The sequence below is a fragment of the Ornithodoros turicata genome, chromosome 6 (genome assembly GCF_037126465.1).
Source record: "Ornithodoros turicata isolate Travis chromosome 6, ASM3712646v1, whole genome shotgun sequence".
NCBI classification, from domain to species: Eukaryota; Metazoa; Arthropoda; class Arachnida; order Ixodida; family Argasidae; genus Ornithodoros; species Ornithodoros turicata.
The window spans coordinates 44,333,423-44,356,365 of NC_088206.1; the positions used below are offsets into that span (position 1 = coordinate 44,333,423).

Sequence of the window (22,943 nt, forward strand, 5' to 3'; positions counted from 1 at the left end):
TCAGTGTTTCACACACCCTGCTTTCCATCAACATTATTAAAAGGTGTGACCCCCAAACCTGCACAAAATTCCTGGAGAGTCTTTACTGGACACTGTTGCTGTCCCTCTCACCAGGTGCTCTCTATGAACCCGATTCACAGTTCTGGATGCACTGCCTGAGCTAACTTCAGCATGCTTTCCCAACACGAATGGTAACTGCTATGAGGAGTGTTGTACTTACTGAAAGCAACATGAAATGCTGTACCTTGACAGGTAACGTTGATATCCTTCTTAAGACCGTAGAGAGATGTTCCTTGCTCCCTTTCTTCCAAATCTTACTATCAGACACAAGCCCACTTGCCACCAAGCCAATGAGATGTGCCTCACAGTCAGTGCAATCAAGGGAATCTATCACTGAGGCTCAGAAAAGCTGTTTTCCATCGGGATCTGATCCAGCACTGAGCCGTGAGTAGCCCCGTGAAAGTACCAGGGTTTCTTCGAATTTTAGATGTGCCAGTATTTGTTTTCCTCCCCTCCTTCTTTTTATGTAGTAACTGATTACTTTAGCCTTGTACTGCTTTGGAGATTGAAGATGCGGAGATGATATAAGAGGTGGAACTAGGCTTTATGCAAAATGAGGCAAAGTGTGACTATGTACAAATCTTCTGAGAATGTCTATGTATCATTCACACAAAGAGAGGATACGTGTTACATCTTTTTCCGGTTTTGATATTTATTTATTTATGAATATATCTCAAAGGCCATTGCAGGCATTACATGAGGGGGGACATCAACATGGGTCACTTAACAAATATGGAAGTTACAAGGAACATACATATTTGGAAGACAAGACTATTTTTTGTTCGTTCATCAGTCTTGCTCAAGAAATTGTTCACTGTAGCAATGGTACACAATGTCACGAAAGGAGTGCTCATCTATCATTCCGCAAGACTCATTAAAAAGGACTAGTGTTGTGTTTCAACACAACATGTTGAACTCATGAACCATGCATCATCCTGAGAGCTATAGATCATCCTAAATACAGATGCTGAATTATTTTAAATGTGATAGACGAGCTGTGTGAAGAGGTACCCCCAGTTAAGATCTTGGGTACTTGAAGCCTGTGGCATTTTCTGTGGGAAAGGCTTGCCAGACCCTCTTCACTGCACAGGCTGGGATGACCATGATCTTGTTTTTTCCAAGCTTGTGCCATACTCACCTTGCAAACTGGCGATACGCAGTGTATCTGCATCGTCTACACAGATGTACATAAAATATAGTTTAGGCAAATAGGTAACCGGTTACAGTACAGTGTGTGTGCATTGTCATTTCTACATGTACCTGAGAGTAACTGCAGTTTACCTGCCCACACCTTGTACATTACTACACATGCTGTGTTCTTTTAGAACCCAAAGTTGTTTTACTTTTCACTGAATCGACAATCAAGAACACTCAATATCGCTAAAAACCTACGCTAAAACCTTATGCACAGGGCAATACATAAAAACGTGACTCAGGACACAGCACACTGGCAATTACAAAATTGCCTATATTGGTTTTCTCCAGTTCAGAGTCGTGTACTGTATAGCCTTTTTATGTGCTGCGCCCTGTACTGGAGTTTTTAACGACTCTATTGCAGGACCAAACCAGTTTTGGGCGCCCAAATTTTAACATCGTTCGACAAGGACACATGTGACTTACTTGTGAATACAGTCGCTCATAGGTTCGCGTGCCCACGGAGTTCAATATGCGACCTTCAGGACAGTCATATTGAAGAATAGAAGTTGGAAATCTTTGTGGGTTGTAATGCACTCATACTGCAGTCATTCGGCAGTGTTTTCGAGCTCCTTGCAGCACAAGCATTCGATCTCCTTCGGCATTATGACACACCAGCCACACCGGCACCATGAACAGCAAGTGCGCATTAGATATCAGAACACGAAATTTCTGCGAACGTTTACATGTTCGATCACAGTGTGCGTTAAAAAGCTCATCGCTTACCTGAAGACAGGCGACTCATGCTGTTTGCTTCATCTGTAACTGATGTTCGTAGAGCTCTAACTTCGTCTCGCATTCGCGGCATCGGCGACGTTTCGAAAGCCTACCGAGCTGTTCAGCACGCAGAATTTTCTTCTCGATGTCTCGATCGCAGAAAGGTCAGAAAGAAGTTCCGGGCTCGAAGTCTCCGCATTTCTGCCTTCGACGTCCATATTGCCCGATCGGGCATTCCGGACGGATGCCGGCGCTCTCACAGACTCACTAACAACAGAACTTCCGGTCCGGGCGCCCAATGAAACGTGGCCCTCGTGACTTCGTCACGCACACGGAAATTGGCGGATGTCCAGTGCAAAGAGGCTAGATTTCGGCCCCGATTGCGCGAGTTGAGGGGGAAAAGCGAAGCCGGTTTTCAGCTCCCTGTTTGGCAAACTTTGCCTCCGCGCACAGCCAAAATATTTCGCGTGTGGCTTGGAGGCATATTATACCTTCGTAATAGATGCAAACGAAATATTTGTCGAACTTCTGGTCAGAGTCCCTTTAAGTACATCGCATCGGCTCGGTAAGTCTTAACGCGAGGTCGTCATCACATCTTTGGAAGTTGTCAACAATACGAGGCTTTATGTGTAAAACTGCGCGTTTTACTGCGAGATTATCGGATAAAAATAATTACCGTGATCCAAAAACATCCAAAACGTCGTCCAGAAACAACAACCGCATTGTTTACAAACGGTTTGGCCGCCGATCACGGGCGCCGCCATCTTTAAGGTCACGTGTGCCTAGACGTTTGCTGTGACGTACGACCTGGAGCTGTCCAGGATGCATTGCGTTCGCCCAGCACGCTTTCGTCTACGGAGCAATACATTGGATGCCACCCCTGTGGGCGGGACAGTAGCCTTAATATGGCGACCACACGTGCCCTTACCGAGCGCCAATGTTGCGCCATCTCTTACGCGAGAGCAGAGGCTTCAAGGTCGTAGCTCTACCGGAATAAGCAGACGATTCCTCAACGAGTCCTCCTATTAGCGCGCCATTTGGAGGCGGGGCCTCCCTCGCTCTTGGTCAGCAAAGTCAAGGATAGTCAGCTAGCCACTCGATTGATGGGGCATTCTAGCAGCGTCCTTTATACGCTTTCGAGACTGCATGACGTCATGCTCGCAACGTGTGTGCAGGTGCTTGATCACTGTAGGCTATGTAAACAGAAAGAACATTCATGCAAGGGTGGCCTTATCCTGCAGGTGACTCCCACACGCATACCTTTTACGGTATTATAGTTTTAAGAAGTCGGCGTGTGTACTTTCAGCGTGTCACAAATCTGCAACGCGTTGAGCATCTCTTTGCTGGCTGTGTTTCTTTGGAGTGCGACTTATACGGAAAAGTACTGAGAGTGCTGCCTTGCTTACGTCCTCGTCCTGTGTGTGTTTTTCTCTGTTTGTTTAACGCTGTTTTCGTCATGTTACCTAGGGCGTCCCTGCTTGTGAGCGTGGAGGTTGCAAGTGTCGTGACCATGTGTCAGTGCGGTGCTGTGCTTACCTCTGCTGACCTCTTTTTATTTCTGCATTTCAGCATATAGGGAGTATTCACCTACGTCACAGAGATGACGTCACGCCGAGAAGCCCCGCCCCGCTGGTGGTCACTTTTGTCTGTTTTCATGGCGGGGCCGTGCGAGGAAGATGACGAACTGCGCCGTATTTCTATGCGGCAACCGCAGTTTTCGCACAAGAAAGCGTACAAGTAGTGATGACGGCGAACGTAATCAAACAAGAAAACGACAGAGGGTAACTAAAGAAAATGCACGCTTGAAAAAGTGCGTTTCTTCCGTGTCCCTTCTGTTGAAGACCGGGAAACGAAACCTGTACAAGAACTTCAAAGAAGAAGAAGAAGACACGAGTGGTTCGCGCGGATCAATCGCAAGGACATAAACCAGGGAGCTTTCCACTACAGGGTCTGCGGGAGGCACTTTGTACAAGTTAAGCGGAACAAAAGCAGCTGTTATTTGGAACACGTCTGATAACCCTATCTTGATCGACTTATTTTTGAGGGACCGAGATAGCGGTACCTATCATTAACTCGGGCCTTCGTGTTACCTTCTATCTCCTTTGTGACAGGACTGCTTACAAATTTCAGGCGAGCCAGGCACGCTGCATGATGTTAATCACCCGGATTGGGCACCGTCCGTAGCTCTTGGTTACGAAAGACGAAGTCCAGCGGGCTCGAAAAGTATGATTTAGTTTTGAAAATGCATTAGTATTTTAGACAGTCAGATGCACCAGACAGTGTGAAAAAAATTTCGATGTCTCGAACACTTCTATCAACGGCTGAAACAAAGAACGGAGAAGAAGCAGGAGGTTGATGCTGCAGAAGCCCTGCTGCGTCTGCAACAGGCAGACACACCTGCTAGTGTTCCTGGAACACCTGACATGTCAGGCACAGAAGTTGATGGTATGCACTGTTAATGCAAAAGTAATTGGCGATAGTTTCTGAAAAGGTGGTGCCCTTACTAAATCAACAGAACTTGCCCTGGTGCAAGAAAATGCTACCAATGATGAGGAAACTGAATCACTACCAGGTTTGTTGTCGGACGCCTCGGTTTACAGCATTTGCAATGCTAAGGTGACGTTGTTCTTTTCTATTCTTTAGGTTGCGCTGTTGGTAGCGACTTGACCATGTCTGACATTTCAAACATCCAGGCCGAAAACCACAGACAGAATGAAGAAGTGTACAGGCTGCGATCAGAGCTGTGCAGGCACATACTTGACGAGGACACCTTTCGTGCAAACGAAAGAATGGTCCCATTCTACACTGGTCTACCAAATTTTGCGATTTTACTTGCTGTTTTCCATTTTTAAGAAGACAGTGTAGCGCACGGACCCTGCAACTCTCTTACTAGGTTCCAAGAGATGATTGTAACGCTCATGCGATTTAGACTCAACTCCCCACTGCAGGATCTTGCCATATCGGTTTTCTGTCTCCCAGCCACCAATATCAAAACTATTGAGCAGGTGGACTGACGCCATGTATGTACGCTTGAAGGGGTCAGTTTTATGGCCTTCGCGAGAATGGCTGCAAAAGAGAATGCCCATGGCATTTCGCAGCGCCTTTGGTCTTAAAGTCGCTGTGATACTTGACTGCTTTGAGGTGTTTATAGATAGGCCATCGTCGCTTGTAACACGGGCATTGACGTGGTCCCACTATAAACATCACAACACAGTCAAGTATCTTATCGGCATTTGTCCCAGGGAATGGTAACATATGTTTCCAAAGGTTGGGGTGGCCGAACAAGTAACAAGGAAATAACATAATCGTGTGGTGTTCTGGATAACCTGCTTCCCGGCGATTCCGTTCTTTGTCCGATTCCGTTCTTGTCTTTGTCGGTAAAAAGAAGGGGATCTACACCACCACATTTCAAAACTTTCTCTCGGCAACGAGATTTCGCTTCCTCACGCAGCTGAGCGGCATATGCGCTCAACTGCAGCATTTTCTTTACGGTCACAAAAGAACCTACCGCACGTTTGGGTCCAAGTTTCGCACGAGTCCTCGATCGTTCGAGCTCGCAGTCACAAACGTCTCACAACTCGAAAGCGAAAGTGCGCCAAAGTGACCACCACCGTGCGGGGAAGCGGCGGCGCAGGGTACGCATGACGTCACATGAATACTCCCTATAAGATTATTGTACAAATCATCAAGCACTAAATTGATTGTTCTGTTCAGCCAGCAAAGATACATCATTAGGTTGTGACTGTCTCTTGCTCTGCTGAAATTTCACAAAATGGAAACATGCCTAATGTATATATTTGTCCTTACTTGTCATCTGCTATGATGCACTTGACATCACAGACGTAATAATTGCTCAAATAAACGGCCACACTTTAATGCCATTACACTGCGTCCGAGCCATTCAGGATTTGTAGTTTATTGAGACCATGTGCACTACAGATGTTAAAATGAACCAAATATCTCGTAAAGAAGGATCTCTTATACCGATAGTGGTGTTTCAAGGATGGAGTAAACAGGAATGGACCGAAGAAAACACGCACAACAACAGCTGCAACGTCAGCTACAAACAAGCCTGTGCTGATATTTTGTTCAATAATTGCATTGTGCTTATTTGTTCAAAGCCATATATTCTTACCGAAAGACTTTTACATTTGAAGAAGGAGGAACCAGAGACACGGAGGAGATTGGGACGGACACGACAATTCTCAAACACAGCAAAGATTTTATTGACAACAACCCACTATATATTCAAAAACCTCCGAAGGGGAGGAAGAGGTCAATAAAATCTTTGATGTGTTTGAGAATTGTCGTGTCCGTCCCAATCTCCTCCGTGTCTCTGGTTCCTCCTTCTTCAAGTATGCACCAGCTTGTCAGCGTCCTCTCTCTTTTATCAGACTTTTACATACCTGGTTGGGGACTTATCTATTTTTCCTATCTATCTATCCTCTATTTCCTATCTAAAAGTTCTCTCTCGACTCCACACTTGCACTGTAAGCAGTTTCACTAACATTATCACCGCATCATTACATGCCAAACCACCACCGCCGCCAATGCCTAAAAACTCCCCACAGCTCATGTCATGCTATAATACGGCTGCCAACAGCATATCATGCACTAAACAAGCGTGTGAAGCCGGGGTAGTTGGTACAAATTCATGATTCATGATGACAACAAAAAGACGCGGACAGAAGAACGGCAACACGGACGACCGCATCATGCACTGCGATCTTTGAAATCACTCCCTATTCAGTTTTTTTTTTTTAATTTAGGCTTCTTGTTCAGAAAGAATTTCCATAGTGATGCAGTTAGTTATCACTTCACTCTGACACAGATCACTCTACTTTGACTGTGAAAGGACATAACAGGCCTGTGTGATGCCATGACAAAGACAATTGCCACTGTACAATTGTGCAAACTTATTTAGGGTATTTTTACTTCAGCAGCTCATCACCAATTTGACATTTTTTTTTTAGTTTTCCGGTCATGCAATAGTTCTCAGACTATTTCCAGTTTTCCATGCTTTACTAGATTGCAGACACCCTGAAATACCCACGATAATTTAAGTAACTCAACTGGACGTTTGAGGCTTACATGTTTGTATCGTCCGTCTTTGTGGCCTGCTTCGACTAATTTTCGTTGTTTGCACAGATGATAAAGCTATGAAAAATTATTGCACAGGCTGCATTTCTGCACTGTATGGTTATGCAGTTTGACTGTACACCTTTGTACTGAGAGATTGTGCTATTTCTGGAAAAACAACACAGTGGAATATCACAGCAAGGCACACCTAGAGGCGCTCGTTCTAGCATGAAATATCAGTGCCACAGCAAGCAGCAGCACTAATCATTGTCTCCTCACTTTCTGTATTGATCTATATCATACTGTGAGAGGAAGTCTGCAATTTTTAAAATGGACACAATGCATATAAGCTCATACAAAGAAAAGGATGCAATTTGAAATCAGGTCCATCTTAGCTACAATGTGTTGTATTACTTTTATTGAAATTCATATGATTGTATATCTTTCGTCCACAATCTCAGTTATTTTTTGAGCCACATTGGTAGTTGTCACTTTGCAGAACCCGACATGTTCATCCAGTTGTGTCAGCACAAATCTAGTTTAATGTAGTGAGCATGGTGTACCGCATTATCAAGGACAAAGTCTGCGAGCAGATGTATGGGACACAATGCTGGATTCGTAGTAAAGTAATATAGATGCCTCTGCATGACTAACCACCTAACTTCAGTAACGAGTGATGAACATGCACTGTCTTCACGCAACTTCTGGAAATTAATACATGACATATGGGAGATGGTTTGCAAGATACCAGCACCCAAAGCAACAGTTTCACAGATTTTGGGCATATGCATTACGTTGGCACACAAGAAGAGCATGTAATTATTTCGGTCCACTTTACTGAACTGAGAAAAGCGTTGAGCTTCATGCAGGAGACACAAAAGGGAAACCTTATTTTGTTTTGCGCTATATTCACACTGAACACATGAGCACATGGATAAACTCTGTGGCCATATGACAGCTATCAAAAACGTAAAAGAAGGAGAGCTAGTGTAACATGCGTGGTTGTTTACCCTGCTTTACTGCTGTCGTCAATATGCACACTGAACACATGAGCACAGAAAAGCTATGCGGTCATACGGCTGCTGTCAATAACGTAAAAGCATGATAGCTATTGTTAACATGGGTGCATGTTCTGCCACGTGCTCGTGTGCTCAGTGTGGATATAAACGGCTGCACTGGCTGGAGAAATCTGTACCCATGTTAACGCAAGCTATCTTTCATTTAAGTAGTTGACAACTGTCATGTGACCATGTACAATTTGTCCATGCGTTCATGCTACAGTATGGCAGAACCACATTTCCACTTTGATGTTGCATGTACCACCTGAATCCTATTATAATTGTCTATACCGTCTATTTCTGAGTCTATAGCCTATGTTTTGTTATATTCATCTGCAAGGTGCTATATGCAGTAACTGCAGTTGATCTAATTTTCAACTTTAAGCACGGTGCAATGGGAGCTTCAAAGTTTCTGTCCACATTGCCCGTTATTCCTGTGCATTTCAACTCTATTGCAGTACGACACCTCAGATATATTAGTGGAGTCAGCATGTGGAATGTAGCAAGGTTTTTCCCTTGTGCGGCGTTGCTCACCTATGTTCTCATGTGACCTGGGCAACTAATTGAGCAGGATATTGAGAGTGCACGCTTCTATGAAAAAAAGTAATCCTTGTGGAACTACGTAATAGCCTTTATTGTCTGAATATAAACAAAAGGCTCACGAATACAAAGTTGTTGTGATAAATGAGTCCACAACAGATAATTTTTGAGAAAGGACCTCCAGAATATTTGTGCCTATACAATGCACAAAAGCTGTCGGTGATTGGTCATGGTTATGTATACCTGCAATAGTAAACCTCGAAACTCACTTAGCGTACTCTCAACGACTCCCTGTGTACACTGACGGTTCAGTGTCTCAAGGCGGATCTACTGCAGCCTTTTATATGCCAAATGAAAACCTTGAAGTGGCGCACAAGCTCCCCTACGAAACGTCATCTACAGAGTCCGAGCTCTTCGCCATACTGACAGCGTTGAACCACATAGCGGTATCACCGCCTGGCGCTTGGGTTGTGTTCACGGACAGTAAGGTGGCGCTAGAAGTTCTAGCAAATTACTGTTCTAGAACAATCGGCGGCCTAGATACCATGATAGTCGCAATATACAACCGACTTCTATCCTTTGGTCATAGCCTGTGTTTCCAATGGGTACCCAGTCACACCGGCCTGCACGGAAACACCCGCGCAGACGCCTTAGCACGTCGGGCACATGGGGACGGCACCTCCAGTAACTGTCTCCTACCACTTTCAGCCTCATCGTGTCGGTTACAGACACAGCGACTCCGTTATAACGGCACTCGGCAGTTTCAAGAGGACGCTGTCCGACTGAACGACCATCTCCGATCTATCGACCCGTCGATGGATTTCGTTGCCACACACCACTGCTCGCGTCAAGAAGCGTCCATTCTACACCGACTACGCCTTAATGTCGCCAGGACACCTCTACTCCTCTGTAAAATGGGTCTTCTCCAGTCGCCCAAATGCCCCACTTGCGCTGTTGAAGCTGATGTGCCACACCTTCTCCTCGACTGTCACAGATTCGACACCTCTCGAGCCACGCTGAGACGACGCCTACTCGAGCTGCGGTGCACGGACTTTTCTCTGGCCACTCTGCTCGGCCCAGTACGAGATCACACACAGCAGTCTGTGACCAAAGCAGTGCTGACTTTCTTGAGAGACTCAGGTCTGATGAACAGCCTGTGAACTCAGTCGTGAAATCTCATTCTTCTTCTGTGCCCCACTCTCACCTTCAACGCATTAACCTCATGCTTTCTTTTTAAAGTCATCTTCTGTGATTCATCTCATCATTCCTTCACCGTTTGTTAGTCATCTTTTTTGTCATCTTTGTCTTTAATCTACCTCATCCTTCTTTCATCATCTGGTAGTTTTTCGTTTTTTCCTACTTCTTTTTCTTTTTCTTTATTTCTTATTTCGTAATTTTCTTTATTTATTTATTTATTTATTTTTCTTACTTTTTTTTCCTTTTCTTTATTTCTTTTTTCTTAATTTTCTTTCTTTATTTATTTCTTTTTCTTACGTCTTTATTTCTTATTTCTTTATTTTCTTTATTTATTTATTTATTTCTTATTCCTTCTTATTTCTGTCTTTCTTTCTTTCTTTCTTTAATTATTCTATTTTCTTTTTATTTATTTATTATTATTTCTTATTTCTGGAATAGCAAGCCGACGTCCCGTTTGGCTGACCTTTCCCCGTTTTTTTCACTTTTTGTCTAATAAACATATCCCCCCCCCCCCTCGAAAAGTAATTATGCTTCCAAAAGGTTTGCAGCCTCCTTTAGCACATTGCTGTGTAGTGTCTTTTGCAGAAGCAGCCCTACAAAAGTATATCTACTGTTACCAGATGATAAATCAATACAGAAGTAAGCAGCTGTCTCTTTGAATGCCTTCTAATGTAGCAGTGATAACACGATACCTGAAGCACTGTTCTTCATTGGTCTGTTCTGCTGTTGCATGCGGAAATAAGTGAAGGACACATTTCAGTTTCATCTATGCTTGCATGTGAATCCAGGGGAAATGGTGACCTAGCGTTCGCTTTTATTCCGATATTTGCATAATCTGGGAACGGAAAATCTGCTCAAATTTTGTGTTCAGTGTAGTGCAACAACATGCAATATTTCCATGCCTTGATAGCATCCACACAACAGCTGCAAGACACTAATGCACTTTATGATAAGTCCTATTGTACTCTATAATATGCCTGGAGATCAGACACGCTGCGAAGAGATGATGCCAGGAAGAGATACCGGGATGGTTGATAAACATATGCCAGATGGATAACGCCCCTCAATTTCTCTATTAGGACTCGCAACGACCATCTAGCATGTTATTGCTCTTACTCTACAGTGACGGGGGCGCTTACAGTGTGTATCACAGGAGATGACACTCATAATAAGCGGAAGCGCTACTTATATTTTGTTTTTGAAGATGCACGTTGGCGTTCGGCCATCCGCACGCTCTCTCGGTCCCTTGGATTGGTATATGGACTTTGTCCAGTGGCACATGCATGTCGATGTGACTCTCTTTGACCATACTTTGACGGAGTTTTTTGCGTTTGCCAAGCACGCAATAGCGCCTCGAAACAACTGCCGCATTTCGTGCCCCCGGTCAAGCGTTACGCCGTTTTCTTTACTAACCGTGCATTTAAAACGATTCTACTTAATTTTTATCGGTTAACTTCAAATTAGTGCAACATCACCCACCGCAACCACTCTACGATAGTTTTTTCAACACACATGTTCACAGTAGTTGCAACGTACTTAGACCGACGTTAAGCTATCCCATGCTATTTTCTTTTTTCTTCGCGTAAAACCTTGGCAAAGATGAGAAAAAAATGAGAATATGGTCATGTTCCTCGCTTTGTAGTAGAACAGCTGAACCATGTATAAACAAAAGGGCGCTGTAGCACATTTGTATGTATAAAAAAACGTCAGACAAATAGGAGCGGCGCAACCTCTTGATGGAATATTCGATGCAAATATTCGTCCCATTGTGATAAAATCCGTGTCCTGGGCGCTTCTAGTAACTATATCAATCAGAACTTACCCAAGATTTGATGAAAAATTCTTCGTGAACCGGAGATTAGGGAGCCTCCATGTGCGTCCTCTTTTCAGGGAGGCGACAACTCCGTCGTCTGCTACGAGCGCCGGCATCTTGACTCCCACATTGCATTCGGCGTCAGCGGCGGGGTTGCGTTTTTCTCGATTTTTCGCGACAGGAAGAGGGTAAAAGCGGAATGAAGGATATTAGCGTAGCAAAACTGTCATATATGCTAGTAGAGCTGGTCATGGGTTGTAAAATATGTTGCTAATGCTTTGTAACGTTTGTCTAAACTAGTCACTGCACCAGGACATGCGGTCGCGTCTCGACCAGCGAATTACAGTAGTAAACAGGGGAATGTGTATAGACAACAGAAATATGTTAATTGAAAGCATATTTTATTCTAACATCTCATTCAAGTGCAACACCAGCTGCCGTTGTGCTTGAAAACGACGTTGTTTTACCGACATGCTCCTGTCGAAACTGCACCCTTAATCACAGTTGTACAAATTTGCCCACGGTTACATAACATAGTTCTTCTTTGTGTTGGCTACAAGACGGAAGATTATTGTCCACGTTATTATGAATAAAAGACGAATGCCTCTTCACATTTGTACGAAGAAACGTGTAGCACATTTCTCACGCTGCCCGAAATATACCGAAGATTCATTGCACCACGTACTGCTCGCGACACGGTTGTCTGAAATTTCCAGCCTGTGGCTGAGCGGTGCCCTATCGGCAGTGTCGCACACGAAGGAACTATTCGCTGCGAGATCGACCTATAGGGGGCGATACTGTCACCATTCTAGTGTGGATAACACGTGGGCCGATGTTCGGATTTGATGGTTCTTTTTCGTAATTCTTGTGTATATTCACCGGAAGATGACTTCTGCCGCGATGGTACGACACTATTCGGTTCCCCCTACGGCATTGAACGCGGAATAAACGTGTAAAAGCAGACGACGCGTCCACACTGCGATAGTTCTCTGTTCTCCGCAGCGCGCCGACACCGTTCGATCTCGGAGCGAATACCAATACAGCCTCCTAGGGGAGGCCGCTATCCCTCTCTCTCACTCTCTTGCTATCAGACGACACCCGGGTATCCGAGGGTTACTTCTCCGGACAGTTGGCGACTGCGCGCGGCCTCCCCTCGGAGTCTGTATTGGTATAGTTCCCTCGAGCATGCATGGAGGAAGGAAACACAAGAAGCGGCTCTGCGCTCCAGACTAGCGTAGCCACCCTCTAGCGGTCGCTCGAGTAAAAATCGCCATTGCTTCCTGTCCACCACGTGACCCCCTCTAAAGTTCCGGTTTTGCGAGGCTTTGTTTCTCGCGCTGCTCTCCGTATGATTTTGCTTTTTGAAAGTAATTTATTGTGAAAATGTGAGCACCATCGTAGAAACGACGTATGGTAATGTGTTCCTGTCCCGGCTGCGGCTCTCGTTGAACTGAAAGCAGCTCTGTCACGAGAACGCGTTTTGTTCGGAAGTACACGGTAAGTTTTTTTAGTCGCCCGTGTGTGTTCGAGTCATCTTGAATTGTTCATTTGGGACCTTAAACTGTGCCACAGATTCATTTCATATCTCCTGTTGTTGTACAAATATGATTAATGGTATTTTGAGAACGGAATTTTTTACCACTTAATCAAGGAACGTACATACGTTAGAAGTAACCGTTGCCACACGTGATGTTTCCGGTCCCGCGTACCCCTTTTGCGTTCTGCACACTGTGACTGCGCTTCTGATAGAACTGTAAACATTCGAACACAGAAAAATAAAGTGCAAGCACGCAGTGCGAAGCCGGCTACGCTCGTCCCGATAGAAAACTGTCGAAGGGGCCGCTCCTTGTGTTTCCTTCCTCCATGCCCTCGAGCGCGACACCGCCGACAGTAGAGTCTTCTGTATCCGGGGGAAGAGTATCGCGTTCGCTTTACCCGTGCCGCCGCCTTACTCATTCGCCGAGGCGCGTCACGTGGTGCGTTTTCCTCCTCTTTGCTTCCATCCTCTTGCCGGGTCTACGGGGATCGCAGTAGCTGGGACGCATGTGCGCGTACGTTCGTGTGCCGCTCTTGGTTTTTTGTACGTGAAATGGATCTCAGACAGCTGAGGAACTACGAACAACCATGTCTGGATGTTGTGCTGCAACGGGACAGAGTCAGGCAAAGCATTTTTCTGCATTTTGACAGGCAAAAGTGACGAGACGCGTAGATCGGCACAGAACCTGCCGGAAGAACTTCACGCCTACGAATAACACACGCTTGAGCAAGGTAAATTTCGTGGCCTGTTTATTTTTCATTGCAGAACCTTTGCACACAGTATTGAATAACAGTTCAACTGTGCGAAGAACAGCCGGGCGTATCAAGGTAGTGCTTGTTGGATCTTCCCACTGCGTTCCCTGTCCTGCGGTGCTAACAAAACGCCACTATCAGGACCACTTCACACGCGACGACTTGGAGGACAAGGAGATTCGAAAGTGGAAGGCAGTCCCAAGCAGTTTTGCATACCGGACACCTACGAGGCTGAGGAAGGCTCTTATCCCCCGTTCTTCTCACGCAGAGTTCTCCAAGGAGTCACCAAAAGACTTGCACACTGATGTTGATGACAACCCACTGTAAGATCAAGGGCAGTGGAGGATGGTAATGCGTCGAAATATATGTAGACATCCACTATGAAAATTTTTTGAACTTATGAAGACTATTCCTACATATAGTTCATGGGGCAGCGTAGGATGGTAATGCGTCGAAATATATGTAGATATGCACTATGAGAACTATTGAAACTTATGGAAGACTTCCTAAATATTGAAAGTTATGAAAACTATTCCTAAATATTGAGCTGTAATTGTGAGTGAAACTTTGCAGAGGAAGACAACACCGTCACAAATTTCTGTGACCAGAGCATCGAGGAATATGCACAGGAAAAACCTGCAGACAAGTCATGTGATGGTTCCCTCGACGAGGTCGCAGTCTTAAAAGAAACGAGCAAAGGCTGAGACGGAATGTAGTGACCACGGTCTACTCCTCATGGAAGATCAACTGCTTGCGTTGGAGCAGGGGATTGGAAGAACAATCCACAGCACTTTACAAGCGCTTGAAAAAACGTTGGCATTCACATAGCCATTGAACGTGGGGAATAGAAATTTAATTGCGAAGAGATGAGAATAAAACTGGTGGAGGTTATTTATGTCAACCTGAAACTGCACACACGAGCACTATAGTTTTATGTCCACAAAACAAGTGAGCTAAAAGAAAAAAACTGATCTATAGAGCGCAAACGAAACTCGACGATGCCTTTTAGAGGCGAACACGCGCCAACATAATTCGTCTGCTAGCTACAGAATACAACAAACTATACTGTAGTGACGCTTGTGCCCTGATTCATTAAGTATTAGCCAAGTCCCACCACAAGAAGTCACAAAATTTTTGGTGCACAGCCGCGAAATCAACGCGATGTAACACTGACTTCCTACTACGCGATCCGCGGCGGCTTGGAAGCAATATGGCTGCCGGAGCAGACGACGCGGAGCGGTTGCGGTACTCTTCCGAACCCGGTACAGTGACTCTAGCCGACAGGGGACCGCACCGCCACAGGCTGGAGATTTCAGACAACCGTGTCGCGAGCGGTACGTGTTCACGAAGCTCAATGAGCTTGTTGTGGCTTTGCGGAGATTTAACGCAATTTAATTTACTTTAACGTAAATGACCACTGAGCTACCAGAATACACGGTACACACTGCACGCTGCAAAGGTGCTTGCTTACCTCGCACACGCACCAGCTCCTTGTTGGTACCCATTCTGCTCTCTTTACTTGCGCGAGCGAAACATCTTTCCGCTTTTTTAGATGATGGGAAGCGATACAAACGGGCACCTTTCCGAGAGTGATTGGCACACTTGGGCACACAGCACCCTGGCATTTCGCTGCACGACGTATCATGCGAGTAACGCGCTCTGCAGATCTCCACGCACGCTGGTCTTCGTCCACCAACGAATGTATTTGCTCAATCAGGTAGGAACTACTCAAACAAGAGGGAACGCTGGTTCGCGACCTAGCTCTTTAGGCGACAGATCAACGACCCCATGCCAACCCATGGAGGCTCCCTACCGGAGATTGGGCCTACCGGCCTCCTTCGCTTCTGGCAGACTCCTGCGAAATGCGTATGCGCCGTGCAGGAAGCTCGCTATGTGCGGTGCCGTGAGCTTCACAGCAGCAAGTGGTAGAGCATGGGGTGATCCAGGATTGGCGAACGAAAGTCTCACGTTATCGATTTAAATCCGACGTCATTAATGCAATGGTTTAAGTAAGTTGGTGAATACAGACTCTTGATTTTACAGAAATCATTACTCATTTTTCAGTAAGGAAGTCACGGAAGGTTCCAATTTACCTAGCAGCGTAATGCAATCTGAGAATAGTTTGCAAGGTAACTGATGCAAGATCTTCGAAGATGTAAACTCAGAAGCTACGGTGAATTACACTTTTTTGGAAACTGGGTGGTAATAAACAAACCAACTACTGTACACTGAACTCCGTTTCGCTATCCGTCCGGGCGGACGGGGGCGTGGGAACCAACCAATTGCCGCGGCTGGTACCGATGAAAAGCTCCAAGGCAGCTCGGATATCCGACGGGCCCAGGGACATGGATTCGCTCCCGTGGACTAGTGGTTGTGGTGATGGCATTACACCAGTGGAGTGCAGCTGTAGCTTCCACAGTTTCACCACGAAAACCACCGCTCCCCTTGACCACGTGATCATCCGTAACGAATCACGACAAAGTAGCCGGAAAACGGCGCCAAAAAGCGCGCGCTGGCTCATCGAACTGCGCATGTGTGCTGCGTGCCCTCTCCACACCCTCTCACTCGAATTACCTCCCCCCCCCCTGTTCCGAGCGCTTCGCCAGGCCATCTGCTAATATTATCGGGAAGCATAAAATGAAAATCCAAAAGACGAAGGAATTCACATGTACAAATTTATTGACACGGTAAACATATAAACAAGAAGCAACATTTGAATGCAAGTATATCTACACGATTATTACAGAATACTGCAGAATAAATAAAGAATAAATAGTGCCGAGCAACAGAAAGCGTGACTATCATATTATACAATTCTTAAGGGAACCTATTCGGTTTGGAGAAAGTAGATATTATTATACACATATGTAGCACGTGATGGTTCGCAGAAGCCATCCGCTTCATCCCAGCACAACTGTCGAATTTTCTGGTGGCAGGGGCAGGGGCTCTCGGATCGCAGGGCCACGAACAGCTGTCGGTGTCTGAATGAAAAAAAAATAAAGGAACCTGTTAATGATATGGTAAACCCGAGCACAGGCAACGTTAATTGGCTGAATACGCTCTGTAAGACATGCTATCGTTACGCGCCTAATGTAGACTAATGACAAAATTCGAGGAGCCCTGCGTACGCGATGCACGCTCTTTTCCTTTTCATGCACACCAGTGTATTAAACATCAGACACATTCAAATAGCGGAACAAAACGCAACAAGTAACGCCACGCAGAATCATCAACCAGATCATGACTGATAACCGGCAGAAAGTGATGTAATACGGGACAAGGCGTACCTCCATGCACACAGTTAGGCGACAGTATTAAACGTCTGATCACTGACATGCATCATGCATTTGCCTGCTTACCTTTCATTCAGGCGTTCGTCCATGGCTCGAACATCTTCGAAATCCACGAAACGAAATCACCGTCTACTCACATACGTAGACGCCAGCTACACAACGGTCAGACGGGTCGGTCGGCGCCTCGGAGAAACGAACGCGGGCGAATCCACCGGTTAAATGAGCCTCACCCTATCATGATCGAGAAAGGTCACGTGGGGGACCGGAGCCAATGGAAAGTAAATAGCCGGAATTTGGCGGGAAATGCCAGCGGCGGCGAAACCCGCCTACTGTGACTCCTCTGATTACACGCCGAGACTGGGAGATGACCCGGATTCCAATCCGGACGCTGGCTGTGCTGTCTGGGTGTTTTCCATGGGTTTTCCTCAGACGCTTTAAGACAAATGTCGGCACAGTACCCCCTGAAGTTGGCACAGGACGCACGGTCCCCCCCCCCCCCCCCCCTGCGATAGTCGTGGCGTTGCCGGCTACGGCAAGCAGTTCCATCATCATAACAACCATGCACCACCACCACCCAGGGACATGGGGCAAGGAGTAACGGGCTGCTGCTGAATGCGGGTGAGGTGAAGAGCGCCGGCGCGATGTGTTTCTTTATGAATTTGGAGGGTGCCACAGATAGGGCACGGCTGTGACCTCTCCACGGGAGTATATATTGTCGGAGGTTCAACCGGGTGGCGGTCGGTTAGGTCCTCGAAAGGGTTCCGGAAGCGAAGCTGATGGGTCGGTTCGTCGTGGGTGAGAGTGGTCTCGCCGTTGACGCCGAGACGCAAACCGAAGCTAGGCTAGCGTCGCCAGACCGTCCAGGTTGCAAAACATGGTGGACCGGAAGTGAATGGAGCCCCCTCGGATTAGGCAGGGAGCGAACTTTGCGCGCAGGGAGTCCCTGACGTGAGGTGAAAGAACCCAGAGGGGTCCGGGACCTCGATCCTGCATGACAAAAGAAAGAAAGAAAGACAGAAAAGAAACGTCACGTCAAACGTCGGTTGCTTGCGTGTTCGAAGGTTATGGCGAGTAATCCCGGAAACCCCGGCTTGTGCAGTAGTCTCTTCAGGGGGTTGGCAAAAGGCCTAGGTGGACTCAAACAGAACGGCCTCGCGACGCTGGATCGGGATCCTCATCCCACCAGCCGTTATCCGAGATGCGCTGCCGGATTGCTCGTTGTCGCTGCAAACCGGAGTTAGCTGCGCGCTCAACCGATATGGACCGTCCCACCGGTCAACGAGGGAGGCAACAAAGCCTTTCGCTGCGTCATTCGGCTTATAGCCAGGTGTCCCATACGGTAATTGACCTCGCGTCGACCTTTATTATACTGTTCCCGTCTTGCGAACTCAAGATTCTCTCGTGCCAAACGGATGGCACTAAAGATTCTACCGCGAAGATCATTTGCGTAGGTACTTCGCGCAGGAACGACCGGGCTGTGTGTGCCGTGTCCGCAGAGTGTTTTCGAGGGGGAACGCTATTTCCCGTCCGAAATTCAATTACGCCGGGGTAAATGTTGTCGACGTATTTTCCATCGTACGAATGGTAAAACCAAACTCAGTAGGACGGGCGTCGCAATATTTAGGCCTGTTGGTAAAAGACACCAACATATCATCTTGAGGTTCCTATTAAACAGCTGGGCGATTCCACGCGAAATGATCCAGCGGACCTGCTCGGCCCCCACAAAACGATCCCGAACTTTTACGCAAAAAATTTTTAGCAGTCCGTAATAGTGCAAAACGACACACCACGAAACATTTCTTACAAAATCTCAATGTGGCGGGTGCTAGACACGAGCAAAGTTCGCAGCGCTGGCGAAAACCGTGCCTGGCGTGAACGGCAGGTGCGGCTCATAGAAAGCACCTAGAACTGTGCGGTTTTCTTTTGCGTATAGAGGAAACTATGCTCTACACAGCGTCCAAATCCCGGTTGTCGTGCTGTAATCGGTGTAGGTATACAAAGGCCGGAAGTTTCGCAATTTTCCTCCTACTTCGCGATTTTTTGTGGAAAATCAAACCATTAAATTTTAATGAATATTTTTTCCTGCCAAGGCCCCAAGAAATACTTCAACAGGAAAAATCTACAGACACGTAACCTTCATAGTCATTGCAGGAAAAAAAGAGGAAGTATGCAATTTTTCCAAAATTCGCTACAATCGAGTGTAAAACACGCAATGAAGAGGTCGGAAGAGACGCCTGAAACCAACGCAGTTTTATAGAACGAGCCTTCCTCTACAACATATTAAAAAATCTCGAGGGTGTTTTTTCGTAAACAGGAGAAAATAATTTTTTTGTAGTAGAGGGTATTACGGCCACACTGACCCACGTTGCATGTATCCAGTGGGGTGCTATATTTGTTTCTTGGGCTCCTCTTTTAATTCTGTTTATTTTCAATTTTTCTCTGGTCTGGTTGGGTTTTAATGACCAAGCAATATGCTGTGGCTCAGACTTCTGCAAGGTTACCATAGTCTTTGCTGCTGTAGCATAACACACGTATTGAAATCCTGGGTGGTTAAGTTCATGGCATCGTTTCCGGTGTGCACGGTGCCGGCAACGGAGATTGGGGATTAGCGGTGATGGGCAGGTCTAAGTAATACCACGTGGTAATACTTTCTGTCGTGTGAGCGAAAGCCCCTTTGCGGATTAGCTTTTTGACATCCGCATCCTATCCGAAAAATCCACGTCTCCCACGGCACGCAGCAATAGTTCAGTTTCTATGCTCGATATATCAGGCCAATTTTCCAGGAAATAAACGTTATTTCCCGTCAGCACAAAACAGCAAAAAAAAAAAAAAAAAAGCCAACAAAAAAAGCTGTCACCAGACTTCATCCACCCGGGCGACTTCCTCTCTTTCGTTCTGACAGTGAAAACCCCGGAGCGGCATACTTTTGGAGCGAGGACAGGTCCTGAGTGTCCATGATGCCACCAAAGGATACACGACAGCAAGTACAGATTTAGCTTTCACGAAAAATTATACGGCACCAAGCACAGCAACACATTTTGCACCAAAGGTGATAAGTAGCGCCATTTGCAAGTGAAAAGCAAGATCGGCGCCGAACGCGCACCTCGACTCGAGACGCCAGAGATGTCTCTCAGATGGCTCAGATGCGCGCACTGATCTCGATTGTAAAAGGCTGGATCGCGGACATGGAGGTAAGAAACTAAGGAGATGCCCTAAGCGCCTCTCCCAATGCAAGCGAGCGTGCTGTGACCCGCGCATGGCATTGTGGTTAGTTGCCCACACACGTGACCCATAAACGTCACGGCAAGACGTCATAAAACATGGCGTCCTCCATGTCCGCGAAGTATCTTACCTGAATACAGAGACGAGCTGCTGCCGAATTACTTGTTTCCGCTTTCATAACATCTTTGGAGTTAGAAGTTATCACACCGGTTGAAGCACAAGATAGATCATCTCAGTGTGGAAGCAATGGATCACTAAATCGCTAGAAGACGTACGTACGTCATCGTGACATTGCCTGGCTTCTCTTCTGTTTTGCTAAACTTTTGCTGTGATTTATCACGCGGCAAATGTTGAAACAACCCATAACCTTCAAAGTATTGTGCGAATGGACTCCTTGAAGGTAAGACTTTGTTGAAGATGAGGTTTGCTAAACTTCCAAGCCTCCGCGCAGACCGCCATAACGCCGAAACATGTGGGGATCACGTGACCGGGCAACTAGATGGGCGTGGTATTGCCAGGAGCGACCGCTAGAGGGGTCCCACGGCCCTCCGATCTTATAGCCCTCTCCTTAGTTTCTTACCTCCATGATCGCGGATAGGGAGCGCGAGCGTGAAGAAACCGGCCGCCATCTTACGGTGCCCACAACAGTCGCCGCAGCGATCATGGCAACTTCTTGCAATTACGGTCGTACCAACCGTACTGGCAAGGTTACAGGGCCTAAATTTATACAGGTGAGTCACTCTTTATTGAGGAATAAATAGGCGTTCATTCTGTATATTTAGTTGACCATTATGAAGTGTTTTTTTTGCCCAAAACGAGCACTGGAAGCAGGTTGCTTGATCGCTCTTCCGGCGTTCAATCGAGCACACTTGCATTTTACCCGGCGGCAAATACAGTTTGAGTGCATAATATGCTTGAAAGAACACGTTACACTACACAGGTAGTGTTGTCATCAATATATGTGCGAGCACTCGAGCGCTTTTTTGCATGCATTGCTAGCATGGTACACGGTGTTCTCTGCGGAAGCAAGTGCCACATTCATTTCTTTGAATTACCTTCGCGCACAAGTTCGGTATTACGTCATAATGAGACCAAGATTGTCACCTTTTTTCATGTATTGGTATTGTTTTGTGCCTTGGTTTGATTTGTGACAAAGAATCCTACGTAACGGTGGTGTGGCGCGACTTGAATAACGCCTTTGTCTGAGCTGTATCGTCAGCTTGTTACGATAGTAATAATTTGTAGCGTGTCGTGCTATTTGAAGCAGTTTTTAAGGCAAAAGTGGTCTCTCAATACAGGTTTCGTCATGAGGGCTACCCAGTGAATAATCTGTGTAGTGTGATACGGCTGGGTGTACAGGTGAGTATCACGTTCCTCATCCACTGGTTTCTACTTTACAGGAAGGAACAACCTCAGTGCACGCACTGTGGTTAGCCTCTCTCAGTTTTGCATATTTTCTTGCATGTTCACATCAGAAACACACCTTACACTTTAGGCTCCTTCACCCAGCAATATAATAATTAGAGATTATAATTCTTTTTAGAAGAGTTCCCCATATTCTTTTTAGAATAGTTTTTCATCTTTTTAATTTTTAGAACATACAGGGATTGTAAACCATGTTTTAAACTGATGTTTTAACATTTGTCCAATGCATTTATTAAACAACATATTCATTTTTAACTGGTTGCACCCAAACCAATGTTCTGATGTATTATTTCCTTTGTTGTCGATGCACCATAAAAATTGGAATAATCATCATCAATGCAGGTTACTTCACAGCTGCCTCGACATACTCAAGAAATGGGTGCAGAACCTGCGTAATGCCCACAAACTTTGATTACCACAGCACCTCCAGAAAGTATGTGTCACATGGGATTTTTAAATGTATTCACAGTATATAATACCTTGTATTAACTGTTGTAGATCTAAGCCGTCTCTACAGTACACTCTCAGAAATTAAAACCGTGAGAACCGTGAGAATTGTTTCAGTTAATAGGCATGCACATATATGCTATAAGAAGAAAATTATTTCTTGAGAATGCACTTCTCTGGCTACTGGTGTTGTTTACATCTACTGTTGATCACATTCATTTATCACATATTATATTCTTATATATTATTATATTAACACATATTTGATCACATTAAATTCAAAATTCATCATATATAAGAAAATACCAGGAGGGAAGTTACTATTCATTGCTCATTCTAACCTAAAATTGAGTGCTACAAATTTAGAGAGAGTACCTGTCCATTGTCATTCCTAAAATATATATTGTCACTGTAGCAAGGTCATAAAACAATAAATGTAGTCTTTTGTGACCTCCCTGCACGTTCATTGTATCCTGAAACGCATAAGTGCAAGAAATAACTTGAATAAACTTGATGTTGTATAAACTTGATATAAAATGTTGAATAATATAATGTATGATATAAAATGTTGAATAAACTTGAACTTGTATATTCTCTTTACTCACCATC

At 45.6% G+C, this 22,943-nt stretch overlaps 3 long non-coding RNA genes across 3 annotated transcripts in view; all 3 read left to right on the top strand.

Annotated features, from left to right (window-relative positions):
- Window positions 1–22,943, top strand: part of LOC135396590 (uncharacterized) — a 356,249-nt gene that overhangs the window by 285,622 nt on the left and 47,684 nt on the right. The window lies entirely within an intron of this gene.
- Window positions 4,325–4,913, top strand: LOC135397942 (uncharacterized). Its single transcript, XR_010423900.1, has 3 exons — window positions 4,325–4,416; window positions 4,487–4,543; window positions 4,615–4,913. It is a non-coding gene; the product is annotated as an uncharacterized LOC135397942 (long non-coding RNA).
- On the top strand, window positions 21,068–22,432 carry LOC135397943 (uncharacterized). Its single transcript, XR_010423901.1, has 3 exons — window positions 21,068–21,193; window positions 21,761–21,821; window positions 22,230–22,432. It is a non-coding gene; the product is annotated as an uncharacterized LOC135397943 (long non-coding RNA).